The 21276-nt window shown below is 38.3% G+C and overlaps 1 long non-coding RNA gene across 1 annotated transcript in view; it reads right to left on the reverse strand.

The window, feature by feature from the left end:
* LOC128659632 (uncharacterized) overlaps positions 1-20596 on the reverse strand; it is a 117309-nt gene extending 96713 nt beyond the window's left edge. The window contains exon 1 of the long non-coding RNA XR_008402446.1: positions 20541-20596. This is a non-coding gene — a long non-coding RNA (uncharacterized LOC128659632). The remainder of the gene's footprint in view (positions 1-20540) is intronic.
* Between the last annotated feature and the right edge of the window lie 680 nt (positions 20597-21276).

A 21276-nucleotide genomic window follows, 5' to 3' on the forward strand; every position in this document is an offset into this window, starting at 1 on the left:
GCTGGCAGCAAGACCACGCTATTGAAAACTGCACCCCAATAGAAAGACCAGCAACATACAGGGTACGTCACTGGTCATTAAGGAGTTAAACAACTATTCAGTTTATCCATATTTTCTAATTTGGTTTGTTCATTTGGTATCCTTTGCTGAAAATCATACCTAGGTAGTCTCAGGAGCAGTTATGCATTACAAGGAGCTAGCTGGTAATTTGTGGTTGCACCTATATGCTTCTTGATTAATTAATTCATGAACTTCTTGGTTAACCTGATGCGTTGAGCTAGCGTCCATTAGTTTATTGTTGCTCCTTTAAAAAAGGATACCAAGAGAATTAAGCAAATTTGATAATAAGAGTAAATTGGAAATTTGAAAAAATTGAGTTGCATGTCCCTTTAAGTGTTTTCTTTTTTCTCTCACCAGCATGGAGAGAAATCACGCAACATCTTTGGAATATGTTTAGACCTTTTATTGTAATGTAGGAGTCTCTGTTTCACATAAAGAACATAGCAAAATAAACATGTCTGATGATAAAAATTGTTTTTCTAATTATTTTTAAGGGCCTCACCGTACCGTCAAGACTTCTTAGAATATCTTGCCTAAGTGGAGAGGTTTAGAATATCAGGACCTCTATGTTAAAATCTGCAAATCCACTTTGTATTTAATTATTAATCACATTTCATTTTTTTATTGTTTTCTCAAAAGGTCTTCCCAACCCTGAGAATTAATCCCATAGACTAATCCTCTCCCACAGATTAACCCCATAAATATATGATATATATTGTAGATTGCTGAATTATTCTCACTCCAGTAGATTCACTTTCTAGCCTCTCAAGTCTTTCCAAGCAATCAGTTCTCTGTAGTCCCTATGTTATAGTTCAGAGCCTACTTAATAATATTTGATAGAAACTTTACATATATTAAAAGGACAGAAAAATACATTTTTCCCTGTTAATGATTCAGAAAGAACATGCAATTTTAAACAACATTCAAATTTACTTCTATTTTCTAATTTGTTTAGTTCTCGTGGCATCCTTTGTTGAAAACATACTGAGGTAAGCTCAGGAACTGCTGATTGGTGGCCATGTTATTAGCTCACAAAGAGAGAAGCGCTCTACCAGGAACGAACAACAGCTCAGTGGCTTGTTCTATGGCGATTTACCACCCGGAAGCAGCCTCTTTTAGACCAGTGTGCTTTTCACAGAAGAAAACTTTCCTGAAGTATATCAGTCTGATCCCGCCAAGTAAGGTCAGTCCAGCCCCGAAATACCAGGCAATTCTCCTCTGAACAAGGAACATGACAACCCCAGACGATCGTTTCGGCCTCCTATGGGCCTCGTCAGTGAGGTGCAGCCACATTCCTCTAAGCACACTGGGCAAGGAGTCCACGTCTGGTTTCCCCCATCACCCATAGGGAGACTTCCCCAGGGTCATAATAATTTGCTTACAAAGAGAGAAGCGCTCTACCAGGAACGAACAACAGCTCAGTGGCTTGTTCTATGGCGATTTACCACCCGGAAGCAGCCTCTTTTAGACCAGTGTGCTTTTCACAGAAGAAAACTTTCCTGAAGTATATCAGTCTGATCCCGCCAAGTAAGGTCAGTCCAGCCCCGAAATACCAGGCAATTCTCCTCTGAACAAGGAACATGACAACCCCAGACGATCGTTTCGGCCTCCTATGGGCCTCGTCAGTGAGGTGCAGCCACATTCCTCTAAGCACACTGGGCAAGGAGTCCACGTCTGGTTTCCCCCATCACCCATAGGGAGACTTCCCCAGGGTCATAATAATTTGCATACAAAGAGAGAAGCGCTCTACCAGGAACGAACAACAGCTCAGTGGCTTGTTCTATGGCGATTTACCACCCGGAAGCAGCCTCTTTTAGACCAGTGTGCTTTTCACAGAAGAAAACTTTCCTGAAGTATATCAGTCTGATCCCGCCAAGTAAGGTCAGTCCAGCCCCGAAATACCAGGCAATTCTCCTCTGAACAAGGAACATGACAACCCCAGACGATCGTTTCGGCCTCCTATGGGCCTCGTCAGTGAGGTGCAGCCACATTCCTCTAAGCACACTGGGCAAGGAGTCCACGTCTGGTTTCCCCCATCACCCATAGGGAGACTTCCCCAGGGTCATAATAATTTGCATACAAAGAGAGAAGCGCTCTACCAGGAACGAACAACAGCTCAGTGGCTTGTTCTATGGCGATTTACCACCCGGAAGCAGCCTCTTTTAGACCAGTGTGCTTTTCACAGAAGAAAACTTTCCTGAAGTATATCAGTCTGATCCCGCCAAGTAAGGTCAGTCCAGCCCCGAAATACCAGGCAATTCTCCTCTGAACAAGGAACATGACAACCCCAGACGATCGTTTCGGCCTCCTATGGGCCTCGTCAGTGAGGTGCAGCCACATTCCTCTAAGCACACTGGGCAAGGAGTCCACGTCTGGTTTCCCCCATCACCCATAGGGAGACTTCCCCAGGGTCATAATAATTTGCATACAAAGAGAGAAGCGCTCTACCAGGAACGAACAACAGCTCAGTGGCTTGTTCTATGGCGATTTACCACCCGGAAGCAGCCTCTTTTAGACCAGTGTGCTTTTCACAGAAGAAAACTTTCCTGAAGTATATCAGTCTGATCCCGCCAAGTAAGGTCAGTCCAGCCCCGAAATACCAGGCAATTCTCCTCTGAACAAGGAACATGACAACCCCAGACGATCGTTTCGGCCTCCTATGGGCCTCGTCAGTGAGGTGCAGCCACATTCCTCTAAGCACACTGGGCAAGGAGTCCACGTCTGGTTTCCCCCATCACCCATAGGGAGACTTCCCCAGGGTCATAATAATTTGCTGTTATTAGCTCACCCATGTGCTTTGCTGTCTCTTCAACAAAGGATACCAAGAGAATGAAGCAATTTAGATAATAGAAGTAAAACGGAATGTTGTTTAAAATTGTATTCTCTGTCTGAATAATGAAAGTAACATTTCTGGGTTTCATGCCCCTTTAAAGGGACATTAAAAACACTAAATAATGAATTGCTTACATTATGTATTCAGAGCAAAGATTAGCCTGATAATAATTTGTACATGTACATGTAATTATATTTGTTGTTTAAATATTGAAAAAATAAGGGTAAAGTTAATATCCAAAAAGCAGTGGGTGCCACCATATTGTAACCTAGGTTACCTTTTCTGCCGAGGCCAATTAGGAATGGTCATAAATGGCTTACAAGCGTGTGCAACCAATGACTGTGGAGAATATAGTTGTGTCTGCACTTTCATGTTTAACATGAATTTGAAAGCCCACAATATTCAGAATCAAATTAAAGGAATATTTAAAGGGACACTGAACCCACATTTTTACTTTCATGATTCAGATAGAGCATGAAATTTTAAGCAACTTTCTAATTTACTCCTATTATCAAATTTTTTTTCATTCTCTTGGTATCTTTATTTGAAATGCAAGAATGTAAGTTTAGATGCCGGCCCATTTTTGGTGAATAACTTGTGTTGTTCTTGCTGATTGGTGGATAAATTCATCCACCAATAAAAAAGTGCTGTTTAGAGGTCTGAACCAAAAAAAAGCTTAGATGCCTTATTTTTCAAATAAAGATAGCAAGAGAACGAAGAAAATGTGATAATAGGAGCAAATTAGAAAGTTGTTTAAAATTGCATGCTCTATCTGAATCACAAAAGAAAAAATTTGAGTTCAGTGCCCCTTTAACTTTGACTTTAGTGTTCCTTTAAGTGGCTATGAAGTCCCTGCTATGAAGTCGTTTACAGGCTAGCAGTGAAGATTTGTAGACATAATATAGGTGATGGAGTAAGTGCATTTGTGAGGATTAATCATGCTTAAAAGGACGCTGGTATATTGGTTTAAATTTAAACAGTTTAACTTCATAGTTGTATGCAAAAAACAAACAAACAAACAAAAGCAAATTAATATATGTTCTTTCATATAATGACAGAAACATGTGGGTACAGAGTCCCCTAAAATACTAGAAATTAATATATAAAAAAGCATGGATGGCATATGGACCCTTTGGGGCCTAGTTATCAAGCCGTCAACCTCAAATACGCTGGAATTCCGCAGCGTATTTGTGGCGAGGCTGATTCGCCTTAGTTATCAAGCCCTAGATACCGGCAAAAGTAGAATTTTGTGACGTAAGCTTCGATCCGCCGGACTCAGTCCGACACAGATCGATTCTTACGTCACTCCAGATGTTCCGCACACAAGTGCGGCACAATCTGACTACTTTTGCTAGTTATCAAAAAACTTGCAGGTACGCTCGGCACGTTTCCGGCCCAGCGTACCTGGTTGTCAATCCGCCGCCCTGGAGGCGGCGGATCCCATAGGAATCAATGGGAGTCTGACCATAGCGAAAGTACAAGTTCGCTGCTGCCAGACATCCCATTGATTTCTATGGGAGCTGTCTACACCTAACACCCTAACATGTACCCCGAGTCTAAACACCCCTAAGCTGTCCCCCCCCTACACCGCTGCAACTAAATAAATGTATTACCCCCTAAACCGCCGCTCCCGGAGCCCACCGCAAGCTACTCTATACATATTAACCCCTAAACCGCCGCTCCCTGACCCCGCCGCAACTATAATAAATGTATTAACCCCTAAACCGCCGCTCCCGGACACCGCCGCAACCTACATTATACCTAGTAACCCCTATCCTGCCCCCCCATACCGCAGCCCTCTATAATAAAGTTATTAACCCCTATCCTGCCGATCCCGCACCTCGCCGCAACTAAATAAATAGTTTAACCCCTAAACCGCCGCTCCCGGACCCTGCCGCAACCTATATTAAATTTATTAACCCCTTATCTGCCCCCCCCTACACCGTCGCCACCTATAATACATTTATTAACCCCTATCCTGCCCCCCCACTACACCGCCGCCACTGTAATAAATTTATTAACCCCTAAACCTAAGTCTAACACTAACCCTAACACCCCCCTAACTTAAATATTAATTAAATAAATCTAAATAATATTTCTATTATTAACTAAATTAATCCTATTTAAAACTAAATACTTACCTGTAAAATAAACCCTAATATAGCTACAATATAAATAATAATTATATTGTAGCTATCTTAGGATTTATTTTTATTTTACAGGTAACTTTCAATTTATTTTAACTAGGTACAATAGCTATTAAATAGTTATTAACTATTTAATAGCTACCTAGCTAAAATAAAGAGAAATTTACCTGTAAAATAAAAACTAACCTAAGTTACAATTACACCTAACACTACACTATACTTAAAGGGCCACTAAACCCAAAATCTTTCTTTCATGATTCAGATAGAACATACAAATTTAAACAACATTACAATTTACTTCTATTATTTATTTTGCTTCATTTTTTAGATATCCTTATTTGAAGAAAAAGCAATGCACATGGGTGAGCCAATCACATGAGGCTTCTATGTGCAGCAACCAATCAGCAGCTACTGAGCATATCTAGATATGCTTTTCAGCAGTGAATATCAAGAGAATAAAACAAATTAGATAATAGAAGTAAATTAGAAAGATGTTTAAAAATGCATTCTCTTTCTAAATCATGAAAGAAAAAATGTGGGTATCATGGCCCTTTAAATAAATTATTCCTATTTAAAACTAAATACTTGTAAAATACCTGTAAAATAAACCCTAAGATAGCTACAATGTAATTAATAATTACATTGTAGCTATTTTAGGAATTATATTTATTTTACAGGTAACTTTGTATTTATTTTAGCTAGTTAGAATAGTTATTAAATAGTTATTAACTATTTAATAACTACCTAGCTAAAAGAAATACAAAATTACCTGTAAAATAAATCCTAACCTAAGTTACAATTAAACCTAACACTACACTATCATTAAATTAATTAAATAAATTAACTACAAATAACTACAATTAAATACAATTACATAAACTAACTAAAGTACAAAAAATAAAAAAAGCTAAGTTACCAAAAAAAAAAATAGGTTACAAACATTTAAAAAATATTACAACAATTTTAAGCTAATTACACCTAATCTAAGCCCCCTAATAAAATAACAAAGCCCCCCAAAATAAAAAAAATTCCCTACCCTATTCTACATTAAAAAAGTTCAAAGCTCTTTTACCTTACCAGCCCTTAAAAGGGCCTTTTGTGGGGCATGCCCCAAAGAAAACTGCTCTTTTGCCTGTAAAAGAAAAATACAACCCCCCCCAACATTAAAACCCACCACTCACATACCCCTAATCTAACCCAAACCCCCCTTAAAATAACCTAACACTAATCCCCTGAAGATCATCCTACCTTGAGTCGTCTTCACTCCGAGCAGCGATGGAACCGAAGAGGAGATCCGGAGCGGCAGAAGTTATCCTCCAAGGGGCGCTGAAGAAATCTTCCATCCGATGAAGTGATCCTCCAGTCGGCGCTGAAGAAGTCTTCCATCCGGGCGATGTCATCTTCCAAGCGGGGTCTTCAATCTTCAATCTTCATCCCGCCGACGCAGAACATCCTTCCTTCCCGACGGACTACCGACGAATGAAGGCTCATTTAAGGGACGTCATCCAAGATGGCGTCCCTTCAATTCCGATTGGCTGATAGGATTCTATCAGCCAATCGGAATTAAGGTAGGAAAAATCTGATTGGCTGATGGAATCAGCCAATCAGATTGAAGTTCAATCCGATTGGCTGATCCAATCAGCCAATCAGATTGAGCTCGCATTCTATTGGCTGTTCCGATCAGCCAATAGAATGCTAGCTCAATCTGAATGGCTGATTGGATCAGCCAATCGGATTGAACTTCAATCTGATTGGCTGATTCGATCAGCCAATCAGATTTTTCCTACCTTAATTCCGATTGGCTGAGAGAATTCTATCAGCCAATCGGAATTGAAGGGACGCCATCTTGGATGACGTCCCTTAAAGGAGCCTTCATTCGTCGGTAGTCCGTCGGGAAGGAAGGATGTTCCGCGTCGGCGGGATGAAGATTGAAGATTGAAGACCCCGCTTGGAAGATGACATCGACCGGATAGAAGACTTCTTCAGCGCCGCTTGGAAGATGACATCGCCCGGATGGAAGACTTCTTCAGCGCCGACTGGAGGATCACTTCATCGGATGGAAGATTTCTTCAGCGCCCCTTGGAGGATAACTTCTGCCGCTCCGGATCTCCTCTTTGGTTCCATCGCTGCTCGGCTGAGTGAAGACGACTCAAGGTAGGATGATCTTCAGGGGATTAGTGTTAGGTTATTTTAAGGGGGGTTTGGGTTAGATTAGGGGTATGTGGGTGGTGGGTTTTAATGTTGGGGGGGGTTGTATTTTTCTTTTACAGGCAAAAGAGCTGAATTCTTTGGGGCATGCCCCATGAAAGGCCCTTTTAAGGGCTGGTAAGGTAAAAGAGCTTTGAACTTTTTTAATTTAGAATAGGGTAGGGCATTTTTTTTATTTTGGGGGGCTTTGTTATTTTATTAGGGGGCTTAGATTAGGTGTAAGTAGCTTAAAATTGTTGTAATATTTTTAAAATGTTTGTAACTTATTTTTTTTTTGTTTTTGTAACTTAGCTTTTTTTATTTTTTGTACTTTAGTTAGTTTATGTAATTGTATTTAATTGTAGTTATTTGTAGTTAATTTATTTAATTAATTTAATGATAGTGTAGTGTTAGGTTTAATTGTAACTTAGGTTAGGATTTATTTTACAGGTAATTTTGTATTTCTTTTAGCTAGGTAGTTATTAAATAGTTAATAACTATTTAATAACTATTCTAACTAGCTAAAATAAATACAAAGTTACCTGTAAAATAAATATAAATCCTAAAATAGCTACAATGTAATTATTAATTACATTGTAGCTATCTTAGGGTTTATTTTACAGGTAAGTATTTAGTTTTAAATAGGAATAATTTATTTAAGTATAGTGTAGTGTTAGGTGTAATTGCAACTTAGGTTAGTTTTTATTTTACAGGTTAATTTCTCTTTATTTTAGCTAGGTAAGCTATTAAATAGTTAATAACTATTTAATAGCTATTGTACCTAGTTAAAATAAATTGAAAGTTACCTGTAAAATAAAATAAATCCTAAGATAGCTACAATATAATTATTATTTATATTGTAGCTATATTAGGGTTTATTTTAAAGGTAAGTATTTAGTTTTAAATAGGATTAATTTAGTTCATAATAGAAATATTATTTAGATTTATTTAATTAATATTTAAGTTAGGGGGTTTTAGGGTTAGTGTTAGACTTAGGTTTAGGGGTTAATAATTTTATTACAGTGGCGGCGGTGTTGTGGGGGGCAGGATAGGGGTTAATAAATGTATTATAGGTGGCGACGGTGTAGGGGGGGCAGGATAGGGGTTAATAAATTTAATATAGGTTGCGGCAGGGTCCGGGAGCGGGGGTTTAGGGGTTGATACATATATTATAGTTGCGGTGGGGTCAGGGAGCGGCGGTTTAGGGGTTAAACTATTTATTTAGTTGCGGCGAGGTGCAGGATCAGCAGGATAGGGGTTAATAACTTTATTATAGAGGGCGACGGTATAGGGGGGGCAGGATAGGGGTTACTAGGTATAATGTAGGTTGCGGTGGTGTCCGGGAGCGGCGGTTTAGGGGTTAATACATTTATAAGAGTTGCGGCGGGGTCTAGGAGCGGCGGTTTAGGGGTTACTAACTTTATTTAGTTGCGGGGGGCTCCGGGGGTGCCTGTATAGGGGGTAGAACAGTGTAGTTTAGTGTGGGTGCTTAGTGACAGGCTAGCAAGAAAGCTGTAAAAAAGCCGAAGAGCAGCGAGATCGGATGAGTGATAACTCTCACAGTCCGCTGCTCATCGCCCCGTACTTGGTGCGTGGCTTTTTGACAGCTTTTTTGATAACTTAGGCAAATTTTTGCAGGTCCGCGGCTGCGATGTGAGGCGAGCTTAGGCGGGCGCATTGGGCCGGCGAAGGCAGGTAAAGTAGACACGTTGATAACTACCCCCCTTTATGTCTGTATGACTGTTTTTAGTTTATTTTGCACATTAAAAGTAGAGGACAAGAGTCAATGTTATAAGAATGGAGGCTGTAGGTTGAAATCATCATAATTACCCTTGGGTGCTGTTTAACTTCCCTAAAGTGTATTTGGATTTATAAAAATGACACGGTGCATTCTGCTGAGGACCAAGTCAGTACACAATTACACAAGTCAGTAATTGAATCGCACAATATTACTGACGCAATTCTGCTTTGAAAATTCGCTCTGTTTGTTAGTAAAGGTTTCCTGTACATCTCCTCTCACATTCCGGGGCTTCCTGTAAAGATCTAAAGACCAACTATCATTGTACTTGTCATTGTCACTTCTCTCTTTTGTAACATCAGAAAATGACAAATGCACAACAATGTGATTCTAAATCTGCAGTGTCATAAAATACATCAAATTACAGGTAGCCCTCAGTTTACGCCGGGGTTAGGTTCCAGAAGGAATGGTTATAAATCGAAACCGTTGTAAATTGAATCCCAGTTTATAATGTAAGTCAATGGGAAGTGAGCGAGTTAGGTTCCTGGCCCCTCTCAAAATTGGCATAAGTAACACCTAATAAATTATTTTTAAAGCTTTGAAATAAAGACTTTAAATGCTAAACAGCATTATAAACCTAATAAAATAATCACACAACACAGAATATATAATTAAACTAAGTTAAATGAACAAAAACATTTGCTTAGCAGCATTATAAACCTAATAAAATAATCACACAACACAGACTTTTCTTGCATTTTTCTGCAAACAGTTCTTTCTATGCATTCCAATCTGGAATGATTTATAGACAGGAAGATCTTGTTCCTTTGAAATCTGCTTGATCGCTCAGGTCTGGTTAAACTGATTAATATCAGCTTGCTTGGCTTTGCTGCAACACAAGCGGGCAGCTCCACCTACTGGCTATTTTAATAAATGCACTGCTTCTCAATGCTTTTCAATAGCAGTCACATGACTGGCAAAAAGGTTGTTATTCTGAAACGGTGTAAATTGAACCGTTGTAAACCGAGGGCCACCTGTACTGTGTCAATTAAAGGGACATTACACTCACCATAACATTTAATTAGGCATATATACAGTTTATTATTTTTTCTAAACTTTGCAATCCACTTTTATTATGTATTCCTACTTTTTCTGTAATTTATCTCTGAAAATTTTAATTTTTCCACTGCCCCCAGAGAGGCTTGAACACATTGTTTGGAGTGTAAAACTCAGAAACTCCTGCATGCTGCACAGTGATTAGTTGATCGGAGTCACTATAAAAGCTCCAACCTCAGTCCCCTCTAACCTTTGCCCTCGCTCTTCTCTTTAGCGTTATCCAATGAAAGGCAGTTATCAAAAACATCTGGGTATATTCACTCTTGACTCAGCAAAAACATGCGTCTTCTCCCCATCATAATGTATTTATTAAGGACACATGAAGCTCAAAATTACACTTTCATGATTAAGATAGAGTGAGACAACATTAAAAAAAATGCGTCAAATGTATTTCTATTCTTAAAAGTACCTCTTTTGCTTAGCATTCTTTGTTCAAAGCTCCTTTCCATGAGAGCATAATAATGAGATCATTAGTAGGGATGGCAAATATGCTGATAGTGTAATTCGTTTGGTAGAGCGAATAGTCCTGTGAACATTTGTTTTGAAAAACCAAATGTTGATAAGGATGATAATCCATTAAAATTGGGTAAACAAACGTTATTTTTAATTTCCGAATGTTCATAATTAGATCAAATGTCTCCACATTCAAAATTTTGAATGTAACATTTGGCTTAACAAATACTATTCAGAAGTTCAAAAGTTCATGTGATAGGGAATTTAGTAAACTGAAATATAATAGACAGAAATATATCAATTCAAATGTTTCTATTTTGAATATTGTATAATTTGAATATTACATTTATAGAAAGCATTATATATACTATGGGGACGATTTATGAAGTTATAACACCCCCTGCTAGCAACCGATTGGCAAAATATCTGCAGGGGACGGCATTGCACAAGAAGTTCACAAGAACTGCTGGTGCAATGATGTGCAGCGGACATGATACGCTACATCGTATCATGTCCGCTCGCACAATGTTAAAGGGACATAATACTCATATGCTAAATCACTTGAAACTAATGCAGTATAACTGTAAAAAGCTGACAGGAAAATATCACCTGAGCATCTCTATGTAAAAAAGGAAGATATTTTACCGCACAATCTCCTCAGCTCAGTAGAGTTAGTTCTGTGTAAAAAGTTATACTCAACTGCTCCCAACTGCAGGTAAAAAAATTAAAAAAATGAAGAAATGAACAGCAGCCAATCAGCATCAGCAGTGCTGAGGTCATGAACTCTTACTATGATCTCATGAGATTTGACTTAACTCATGAGATTTCATAGTAAGCTTCCTTTACCTGATTGGTGAAATAATATGAGAGTTCACGATGCTCATCCCTTCAGTTGTCCCGGGACAGACACACTAATATGCTGCTTAGAAATCCTTTACAATGGGAGGTGGCTACTGAGGATTTTTTGAGGTAAAATATCTTTCTTTTTTACATAGAGATGTTCAGGTGATATTTTCTAGTGAGCTTTTTACAGCTATGCTGCATCACTTTCAAGTGTTTAAACATTTGGGTATTATGGCCCTTTAAGTATATCCCTATGGCATTAAATGAATGTTAGAATGCTGTGCAAACATTTGATATTCGAAATGAATGAACAAATGTGTTAAAATTTGTTTTATTTTTCCAATGTTTCGAAACATTTTCCCATCCCTAGTCATTAGTTACCTTTGTGACTACTAATTCTGAGGGTTTTTAGCACAAAAGTCTGAGTGGAGGTCATGGAGTAACTCTAACAAAACGAAAGATAGCGGTTTAGTGACTGTAGAATAATCAGTATAATCATGTAGGAACTGAAAATAAGGACAATATAGACTGGTTAAGTTGAGCAGAGAGGAATTCTTTGGCATTTGTGTAATTAAAAAGGATACATTTGGGCTATAGCCAGAAGAGGAGTTATGAAGAACAAGTTATTAGGTGAGACAAAGACACGAGTGATGATAACAGAGGAATAATACTTCTATAGGCGTAGGGGCAAACAGAGGTTTAGAGACTGGAGTGCGGCATGTGAAAATGGTACTAATGGCATTGATAATTCTTAATAAAAATATTTTTGACAGCTGATCTGTACAGGTGGAGGTTCTTTAGGGCAGAAGAAGACAATGAAAGTTAACACAAGGTCTGTGGGATTTGATGACACTTTGAAGATAAAGTGGCTGATTTATCATTGTCTGTCCGACATGATACGCTGTAGTGTATCATGTCCGACAGATATCGATGAATGCCGACAGCATACGCTGTCGGTATTTAACTTTGCACAAGCAGTTCTCGTGAAATGCTTGTGCAATGCCACCTTCTGCAGATTTGCGACCAATCGGATGCTAGCAGGGGGTGTTAATCAACCCGATCGTATAGGATTGGGTGGATTGTAGACCGCAGCCTCAGAGGCAGTGGACCAGTTATGGAGCAGTGGTCTTAAGACCGCTGCTTCATAACCGCTGTTTCTGGCAAGCCTGAAGGCTCGTGCGGAAACAGGGGCATCAGGGGCAATTCGGCCCTTGATAAAGCGACCCCAATGAATCTGTTCTTATGTATACGGAGCATGCCAAAGTGTTGTGGTGAGGGTTTTTTTTAATTGGAAAATAGTGAAATCAATGAGGCATTGGAGATGTTGTAGTTAAATGAGAAAGAATGTTGACAGATGATAGAAATAAAGAAATAAAATAGAAATTGAAATGGGAACTCTCACAGAAATATGTAAAGATCAGGTAAATTAAATATATTTCAAATGCACTGAAGCCGTACTCTACTAAGTAAGCTTAAACAATGTGCTTAAAGAAAGATGATTGGAGGATTCCGGAGTTGTTGTGTTTCTATGGGTGATATTAAAGTGTTAGAATTTGGTTTAAGAGGATGCAGCCTTCAAATTATTCTAGGAATTGTGGTGCTGTTCTATGGATCTGATCAATAACAGCAAATGAGAATGATGCACTGGCAGATAACTTAAGTGAGATACTGGAAGATCTATACCATCCCCATGTGTCTCTTGCCCTGGGAGCGTGGCTGAAGTCAAGCACAGGACAAACCTTTAAAGGGACACTGAACCCAAATTTTTTCTTTTGTGATTCAGAAAGAGCATGCAATTTTAAGCAACTTTCTAATTTACTCCTATTATCATTTTTTCTTCGTTCACTTGCTATCTTTATTTGAAAAAGAAGGCATCTAAGCTTCTTTTTTGGTTCAGTACTCTGGACAGCACTTTTTATTGGTGGATGAATTTATCCACTAATCAACAAGAATAACCCAGGTTATTCACCAAAAATGGGCCGGCATCTAAACTTATATTCTTGCATTTCAAATAAAGATACCAAGAGAATGAAGAAAATTTGATAATAGGAGTAAATTAGAAAGTTGCTTAAAATTGCATGCTCTATCTGAATCACGAAAGAAAAAAATTGGGTTCAGTGTCCCTTTAATTCATTGATTCTCATTGACTGACATTTTTTTTTTTAACAAAAGGATGTTTGTGTGCTATAAAAAACATTTTTGTTTATGCTTTTGCAGTGTCACAGTCCAACAATGGACTTTGTTTCCTTATCACCCAGTGAGTTTCTTCCTACAGACCTGTCTAGTACTTACAAGCATCTACCATTGCTTTCATAATTTAAACAGCTTTAACTGAACATTTTTTTTTCATTGAAAATATATGAAAGTTGCTTTAACCTGTAATATGCAAGAATTAGTTTTTGCTTTTAATGGGACATTCTAATACAAAAGTGACATGCTTTAATTCATTACAAAATTTTTTTGCAATACTAATTCTACTGACTATGCCCTAGATTACAAGTGGAGCACAAACATATTAGCACTATTGTGTGTTCATATTGCTTGAAATAAGCACAGAAAAAACATGTTGGATATCGCTCAAGCGCTGAGCCAATGGTATGCAAGTAGTGTTCTTCATGTACTTCTGTACTATACTATTAATAATAATTATGATTTACTTCAGGTCTAAAAAAGCGTTACATTTTACAGAGGTGTTTTGGATTGCGCTCAAGCGAAACACTTAGCTCACCACTTGTAATACAAGCTCAGTTAGCTCAATAATAGTGCTCCCTGTATATGAAATAAAAGTATAGGGCATACTGGAAAAGTTTTAGCCACATTAACCCTTTGTGCCTTTTTGACATAGGTACTACATCTGACAGTACTTTGATCATGGGGTGCGAGGAGTCAAGTGGGAGGGTAATCCCTACACTACAGCAAAAACTACCCTTAGGGACATGAAATCCATTTTTTTTAATTTCATGAGTCAGATAGAGCAAGTAATTTAAAACAACTTTAAAATGCACTTATTCAATCTAATTTGCTTTGTTCTCTTGTTCTCTTTTGTTGAAAAGTATACCTAGGTAGGCTTAGGTGCCGGGAGCTAGCTGCTGATTGGTAGCAGCACATAAATGCCTCTTTTCATTCGCTTATCGATGTGTTCAGCTAAAATTGATAATAGAAGTAAATTGGAAAGTTGTTTAAATATGTATGCTCTCTGTGAATCATGAAGGAAATATTTTTTGTTTCATGTCCCTTTTACATCTAACTGATTAACCCCTTCGCTGTCGGGAATTTCAGAATTGTGGTGCATACTTACGATCAGCAGCCTTCTACTTGTGCCAAAAACAAATGCATGTCTTCTATTTCAGAAGGGGACCCCAGAGAGGCTTTTACAACCATTTATGTTATGACTGCAGTAGCTGTGTGTAAATAATTTCAGTGAGAAAACCAAAGTTTTTGAAAAAATTAACAACTTTTTTATATGATTGCATTTGGCGGCCAAATGGGGGCATGAAATATACCAAAATGGACCTAGACCAATACTTGAATTGGCTACTTTAAAAATATTTATAGTTTTGTGGGCAAATTTTTAGAATTTGGGCAATTCTGCTATACCAAATGAGAGTTACCCATTGCATAATTTTAAACATAGCTGCAGTTTAAGACCTTAAAATATCAAAAATAATATAAAAAATATGTGTAGTCTTAGCTGAATCAGATGATTTCAATGAGATTTTTGTCTACATTTAAAAAGGCACAGGTTTTGTGGAATGTGATAATTAATACATTTCATAATAATTTCTTAATTTTCTGAAGAGGTAGTTTAAACTGTTATTCAGAAAAAGCTATTTTTATGCAAAAAAAAGATATAGTTTTTATAGGTAAATAAAAGCAAAGGGTCTATTTCTATTTAAAAAGAGTGATAGCAAAAATATTATACATTCTCTGATACTTTGGACGTTTTTTTTTAAATCTGAAATTTATGGTAGTGAATGGCTTTGGTAAAAATATTTAGCCATTAACTTGTACATAATGAGGCATATTTAACAAATGTCTGTCGGACCTGATCCGACAGTGCGGATCAGGTCCGACAGACATCGCTGAATGCGGAGAGCAATACGCTCTCCGTATTCAGCATTGCAGCATTGCACCAGCAGCTCACAAGAGCTGCTGGTGCAATGCCGCCCCCTGCTGACTCGCGGCCAATCGGAGCAGGCGGACAGGTTATGGAGCAGCGGTCTTTAGACCGCTGCTCCATAACTGTTGTTTCTGGCGAGCCTATTGGCTCGCCAGAAACACGAGGCCTCAAGCTCCATCCTGAGCTTGATAGATAGGCCCCAATGTGTTATTCTGTGTACCAGGACTCATAAAAGATGTGCCATCGATTGTGCTTCACTTGTAAATCCCTGATTGGTAGCTGCAAACATTGGTGAGGTGAACTTTTTGAATGTAGAGAATACAATCCAGAGACAGTAAAAAGTGCCGTGGTAAGGTAATTGTACTACGTTTGCTGTCAGGGCTGTTTTTTTGGTGAAGTGGGCAGCTGCTCAGGGAACTAAAGGTCGCTGCACACAGGGCTGTTTTTTGGTGAAGTGGGCAGCTGCTCGGGGAACTAAAGACCGCTGCACACAGGGCTGTTTTTTGGTGAAGTGGACAGCTGCTCGGGGAACTAAAGGTCGCTGCACACAGGGCTGTTTTTTTGGTGAAGTGGGCAGCTGCTCGGGGAACTAAAGGTCGCTGCACACAGGGCTGTTTTTTGGTGAAGTGGGCAGCTGCTCGGGGAACTAAAGGTCGCTGCACACAGGGCTGTTTTTTGGTGAAGTGGGCAGCTGCTCGGGGAACTAAAGGTCGCTGCACACAGGGCTGTTTTTTGGTGAAGTGGGCAGCTGCTCGGGGAACTAAAGGTCGCTGCACACAGGGCTATTTTTTGGTGAAGTGGGCAGCTGCTCGGGGAACTAAAGACCGCTGCACACAGGGCTGTTTTTTGGTGAAGTGGGCAGCTGCTCGGGGAACTAAAGGTCGCTGCACACAGGGCTGTTTTTTGGTGAAGTGGGCAGCTGCTCGGGGAACTAAAGGTCGCTGCACACAGGGCTGTTTTTTGGTGAAGTGGGCAGCTGCTCGGGGAACTAAAGGTCACTGCACACAGGGCTGTTTTTTGGTGAAGTGGGCAGCTGCTCAGGGAACTAAAGGTCGCTGCACACAGGGCTGTTTTTTGGTGAAGTGGGCAGCTGCTCGGGGAATTAAAGGCTCTGCCCCTGCACACAGGGCTGTTTTTCTCATTAACAGGGCTTGAAGAGCTCATGTGTGTTCCCTAGGATACCTCTTCAGATTGCCCTCCACTATTACACAGCTGACTGCATTTGTTCTATGTCTGGTTTGGGAGCAGGCCAGATTTTCAGGATTACCTTGGATGAGAGCAGGTAAAATGACCATGGTTACTAATCAGATGAGTATTTCACCTATGCTCCAGTTCAGATATCCTCAAAATCTGGCCTTTTAGGGAGGGCTGATAACTGGTCTGAAAGCTCTTGGGCTAAAGACAGCTGCAAGGCAGAGGGGAAAGATTTGCCTTTTAAAACAAGAGTTTGCAAGGGAGACAAGGATGAGAGCACATGGAGGTGAGCGACATATTTAGGGCCAGATTATAAGAGGAGCTCTCTCGTTAGCAAGAGGAGTGCAAATGGGATCGCGAGATTGCGCTGCTCTTTACGCTCAAATCCATATATCCATGCATTTGTGTGTAAAAATGTTTGTTTTGCTCCACGCTCCCTAGATAGGTTTTCTAAACGCTGCAAATTGCCTAAACCAGCTCTTTGGTTTGCAGCATTTGCAAGTTTCAGAATGAGCTTTTTGGCATCTCTAGGGAATGCAAGAGATATTTAATATCTGCAGCATTAAAATACAACAAGGATGTGTTTATTCCCCAGTTAACAAATAGTTAATAAAACTCATTTCCAACTTGAAATATAAAAAAACACAATGTTATCACAACACCTCCGACAAAGCAGACAACATACAAATATACTTATATAATGTGCTCACCCTGACTCCAAAATCATGTTTGTTTCAGGCACCATTATGTTTGCAGGTAGATATTAGTTTAGTTGCAAAGTTTATCAGAATTCTTTTTCTATAAATTTCTGAAGGGATTTTGGTTGATAAAGTCATTTATATGATGCTCATATGTAATGGAAAATACTTAAGTTTGTATACAGCTATTTATTAATAAAGTGTGATTAACAAGACATGCATCATTGTTTAGTCATATGTTGTTGTTTTTTTACATTATAAATATAACTAATTGTTTGACACACTACTGGTGCTGAACTCTATCAATTTGCCAGAGTCATTAAAATGCTGCAAATGAAATTATGCTTCTCTCAATTTGGGGAAATATTAAAGATCAATGGAATTAAAATAAAGCATTCGTGATTCAGACAAAGGGGCTGAATAGAGCTTGATGCCTGTTTTTTCCGGGTGCTCCATAACTTGTCCGCATGCTCTGAAGCAGCGGACAGACATCAATCCGATCGAATACAATCGGGTTGATTGACCCCTCTGCTAGCGGCCGATTGGCCACGAATCTGCAGGGGGCGGTATTGGACAAGCAGTTCTGGTGAACTGCTGGCGAAATGATAAATGCCGACAGCGTATGCAGCGGACATGATATGCTACATCGTATCATGTCCTCTCGCACTCTGATGAATATGCCCCAAAGTATAAAATTAGTACTTTATTCATTTGTCATGCACTTTGTCGGATTTAGCGCCTTTCAATGAGAGCATATGCAGGTATGTTAAAGAGCATCACATGTATTGGACATTTTAGGACATTGCTTGTAACAAAATTTGGAACTATATTATACTGCTCAAGACACGTTACACTTGTTATTGTTTAAAATGATAGATAATCCCTTTAATTTCCATTCCCCAGTTTTGCGTAACGAACACTGTTACATTAATACACTTTTTGCCTCTGTAATTACCTTGTATCTAAGCTTCTGTCTCCTTTTTTCAGTTCTTTTGACAGACTTGCATTTCAGGCAATTAGTGCTGACTCTTAAATAACTCCACGTGTGTGAGCTCAGTTACCTATATGTCACACATGAGCTAACGCCCTCTAACTGTGAAAAACTGTCAAATGTATTGAAATAAGAGGCGGCCTTCAAGGTCTTAGAAATTAGCATATGAGCCAACCTAGGTTTACCTTTAAACTAATAATACCAAGAGAACAAAGCAAAATTGATGATAAAAGTAAATTAGAAAGTTGTTTAAAAGTACATGCCCTATATGAATCCTGAAAGTTTAATTTGGACTTTACTATCCCTTTAATGCTGATTAACACATCCCTTTAAATGGAGATAGGTTACTGCTACTGGCTTAAAGGTGTAGGACTAAAGGAATACTAGAGCATACAAATTTCAGTTTCCATTTGACTTCTATTATCAATTTTGCTTTATTCCCATGGCATTCTTTGTTGAAGAGATACCTAGGTAGGCATCTGGAGCACTGCATGACAGGAAATAGTGCTTCCATCTAGTGCTCTTGCAAATGGATAACAATCTTGCAAAACTGCTGCCATATAGTGCTCCCGAACATGTGCACACTTCTGAGCATTTTTTTCAAGAAAAGATACCACGAGAACAAAGAAAATTGGTAATAGAAGCAAAGTAGAAAGTTGTTTAAAATAATATGCTCTATCTGAAGAAAAGTGTTGGGTTTCATGTCTCTTTAAGGAGAAACTGAATGTGTATCAGATAAGGCTGCAACTCATTTCTAAACAACAGATTTATCTTTTCTGGAAGACAAAAGGATTGAGAAAATTCTGCAGGAGTTCAAAATCCTAATCACATGACTATAAAACCACACTAACATTTTATGTGCGGCATTTCAGTGGTGCTATATTAAAGGGACATTAAACCTCACTTGCTTTTGTGTTAAGATTCTCATATTCCCCTTCAGACGCCATAAAGCAAATTCCATAACCAAGGATTTCTTCAAAATACTGCATATTAATAGCTGGTGTTTAAGGTCATGTCCCTTTAATAAACTCCCTGTATTCACTGCACAAACCACTGATGCTAGTTGCTGCAAACAATAATCACATATAATCAATAAAAGGTTATCTTACAGCAGAAGATAGCTGCATTGTTTAGAGATTGATACAATTACACTGCTCTAAATTCAGTCATTGTCACTATTAAAAGTCTGCAAATGGTCCCTATGCTACAAAGCAGGCAGAGTTATTGTCAAGCAATAAGAACCAGCAAACCACAATATGAAACCATATACATTACAACCAATATTTTTATTCCTCATAAAATGTTTGCGTATTATTATTTGCCTTTTTTCCTGCAGTTTAATCCTGAAAACTGTTTGCTTCCAACGTCCCCAAACAGAAGCAGCAAATCATGCTATAGAGGTTTATGATACAAACCCTGCAACATGCTACGGAGTGATAAGATAAACATAATCAAGACACTTTTTCATTTCTTATGTCCTTGGACAGCAAAAAAAAGGTAAATTTTGCTAACAAAATGACAGCTTAAATCATTTTAAACATTTTTTTATTTATTTGTAGAAATCAGTGCCTTATTGCTAATATATATGCAAATGTTTTTAAAAATATTGCTTCTTAAACACAGTTTTGGCTACTAAACCTTAGTTTATCATTGTGGTCAGTAGTAGATAATATTAACCATTTCTGTGTTCTATATAATAATTACAGGACTATTGTATCTTTAAACAGCCGGGATTATGGTAAAAAGCATAAAGGCTTCCAATGGACAAATCAGATTCAAAATACTTTTACCTAACATCATTTACTGTCAGATTGTTATAAACATAATACAAGATCTATAAACTGATAAAAATGACTGAAACTCCAGGACATCTTCATTTTGCAACTGCTATGTATATATATATATATATAATTTTTTACACACAGCTTTAAATTGAAAAATAGTTTTGCACATTCAGACAGACAGATTTCTGGACACAATGTATATGTTAGTTTAATATCCTGTTAAATGAAAACATGTATTTGATGTGCAAAAAAGCAGTTGTTTAGTTAACATAATACAGTTACAATCTTGTAGTATACAACACACAGTGCCAATTAGCCAAAGCTAAGTAAATGACATATTATTGTCTGGTACTGTAATGGAACAACAAGTACTTACTATGTGAATGAAGCTACAGATGTTTCAGATTCTGGAAGCAAATGACAGACACTTACTCTCCGGCTCCCAGCTCTGCACAGTAATACAGGAACCAGACCACTTGGTTTACTTTTACGTTGACGTCAGTTATTTCCCTGGCATCTCTTGCTAACTTTAAGGAAAGGCAGTCCTTAAAAGACCAAAAAAAAAAAAATCTATAAATTTGTCTGGCATTGACTGTATGAAACTACAAATGTGAAACTGAAGAAGTGGTATTTATGTCATTAACGGTACATGAAGGTCATTATTTGTCTGTGATGCATCTTAAAGAGATCATTTTTATTTATTGTATTATTTATTTATTTTGTTTTGCAAATGTTCCTGCACTAAAAATGTAATACATTTGGTTTTTATGCCTGTGGTGCACGTTCTGTTACTGTCCACAAATAGAGATGTGGGAATGTTTCTGTGTCAACCAGTAAGCCATCTGTCTCATGTGCACAAACATGCACTTCCTGTGAAAGCCCTTTTTTTTTCTTTCATTATTCAGATAGAGGAAGCAATTTTAAACAACTTTCTATTTGACTTCTATTATCAAATTTTCTTTCTTCCTTTGGTATATTTTCTTGAAAAGCAGGAATGTATGCTTAGGAGACGGCTCATTTCTTGAGTACTATATGGCAGCAGTTTTACAAGAATGTTACCCATTTACAAGAACACTAGAGGGCAGCACTATTTCCTGTCATGCAGGGCTCCA

Source organism: Bombina bombina, chromosome 5, assembly GCF_027579735.1.
Source record: "Bombina bombina isolate aBomBom1 chromosome 5, aBomBom1.pri, whole genome shotgun sequence".
In the NCBI taxonomy this organism is placed as follows: Eukaryota; Metazoa; Chordata; class Amphibia; order Anura; family Bombinatoridae; genus Bombina; species Bombina bombina.